The sequence below is a fragment of the Ananas comosus genome, unplaced genomic scaffold, assembly GCF_001540865.1.
Source record: "Ananas comosus cultivar F153 unplaced genomic scaffold, ASM154086v1, whole genome shotgun sequence".
Lineage (NCBI taxonomy): Eukaryota > Viridiplantae > Streptophyta > Magnoliopsida > Poales > Bromeliaceae > Ananas > Ananas comosus.
In genome coordinates this window covers 21,113-23,727 of record NW_017893413.1, presented here as the reverse complement: position 1 = coordinate 23,727, position 2,615 = coordinate 21,113, and positions in this window count along the sequence as shown.

Genomic DNA, 2,615 nt, shown 5'->3' with positions numbered 1-2,615 from the left:
ATTTGTTCTTTTTTACTTATGCCTGGTTAGACCTAGTAGGAAAGTCGGCGGGGTCGGCGGCCAAACCCACTGGGAACTTCTTGTAGTTCTCACCCTACCATTTTTATAGATCCGGGCCCGAGCGAGGCGGTTGAGGATCGCGACAAGGGTATAGTGCCCTAGGTAGCAAACACCCGTGCATTAGTAGTGGGTCTTGTTTCATCTTTCGGTATGTGATGAAAGGTGTAGTGTAATGGAAATGTATAAATGATGTAATGGGACATATTTTTGAGGAAGGATATGTGATGTACTTTGGAAAAATGGATGTAAACTATGGTATGCTTGTATTTGGTTAAATGTAATCAAGATACATGTGTAACTACAGCTGCGTCTATTATTCAATCAGAAACAGTGTCCTCAGAATGATTTAAAACGAGAGCATATGAAGAGCATACACTATGCCTCTGCAGTAGGGAGCTTAATGTATGCGCAGGTCTGTACCAGACCTGATATAGCTCATGCAGTAGGGATGTTAGGTAGATACCAAAGCAACCCTGGCCTTGATCATTGGAAAGCTGCAAATAAAGTTTTGAGATATTTATAAGGAACAAAGGATTATATGCTCACCTACCGACATTCTAACCATCTTGAGATGGTTGGATATTCAGACTCTGATTTTGCTAGATGCATGGATTCTAGAAAGTCCATATCAGGATATATTTTCTTACTTGCTCAAGGTGCTATATCTTGGAGGAGCACTAAGCAAGATACAGTTGCTACATCCACTATGGAGGCAGAGTTCATCGCTTGCTATGAGGCTTCGTCACAGGCTTTATGGCTGAGAAATTTTATCTCAGGTTTAAAAGTTGTCGACTCTATCTCAAGACCAATTAAGATTTATTGCGACAACTCTGCTACAGTGTTCTTTGCCAAGAATAATCACATTACAAATCGCAGCAAACATATCGATATAAAATATCTTGCTGTGAAAGAATGCGACAAGAGGAAGGTGGATATCCAACACATTAGGACCGAGATGATGATTGCTGATCCTATGACTATAGCATTGCCGGCAAACAAATTCAAGGATCATATTCATCATATAGGTATCTTGAGTTCATTTACAGTTTTAGTGTTTTCTTCTTGTATAAAGACTTTAAAGACGATTCTTATTTGAGTAAGAACACATTTTGGTTTTTGCGCATATGCGCATAAAGTTATCTTTTGTATATTAAAGTATTATTATGCACTAAAGTAGGACTCTAAGTTGAACTTATAATAAGTTCATACGGTTGTAACTCATAAAGTTATTTGATTAAGGAATATGTACTTTTGATACATGGAAGGAAATGTTCATCTTTCGAACATAACCGCTATGATCAGAGTATTGTGATTCCTTGATCGAGTGGGAGATTTCGACTGTATAATTTAGTTGATACCTAATAAAGTTTTGTATTGCCTATACGGTATGAATATATCACTAGGCCAAGTAGGAGAATGTTGGATGTGGCCCACGTGATTTATTCAAGGCGATCTATAACGATACAATCAGTTTATTCAAGTCGATCTATAAAGATTTGGTAGATCTAACGGTTAGGATGTATATGGACACGTTCTTGATGGACGAACGTGATTTAATATCCTTACATTAAGTTATATATAAATATGTAACATACGAGAGTCCCGATCTAACCCTAATCTAATTTCCTATGACGGCTCCATCTCCGGGGATAAGGAAATTAGACTTGAAACGTCTCGCTATTTTGCATATCGCGAACGAGGACGAACCACGAGTAAAAATTGCCGCCTACAAATCGGGTACAGAAATCAAAATCATGGTAGAAGGTACGATTTTAGTTTCTTATAAAGTTTCAACACCGTAATGCTGAAATTTGTGTCTGTACCAAACTCCGAAGTGACTCGGCTCTCTCAACCGTACGGAACACCAAAACTTAGGGCTCCATTCTCTCAGCAGCAACGTATGGCTCCAAGGACTTAATTAGTTAGCGCATGGCTTAATTAAGCTACCACAAAATTAACGACCCATCTGTGCATATATAATGCTGGCCTTCCATTTAGACTTTGATCAGAATTCAAGTGCAATTAGACTTCTAATTAAACTCTATTTATAACTAATATATCTAAAATGCATCTTATCTTAATTTAATTAGGATTTGTTTCTCATTTAGATAAATACAAATCTAACCAAAATTTAATAGATCCATTACCCCATTCTTGGTAGTTATCCCCATGATAGGAACGAAGGATTTGAGACATTTTATACGAATGATTCTTTCTCTTTGATGGTGTGAGAATTGTAAGCCTGAGAAACTATCATAACTCCACCACTATAAGAGAAATAACTATTATAATTATATAATTGCATTCCGGCTTTTAGAATGAGAACCATACGAGTCAATCAAAATGCGGGATCGAGGGGTGTTCAGAGACGAGATTAAGGTGTTTAAGACTGTAGAACGCAGTGAAAGTATTCATTCGTACATTTTGCGGAAGCGACTCGGGCTAGAATGCGGTGATCCCGGATCGTAGAGGTTGAGTCATGTGTCCTCAGATCACCCACGAAGGTCTTCTAACGCTCCAACCCGCGGTAAATCGAACTACGAACAAGCACAATC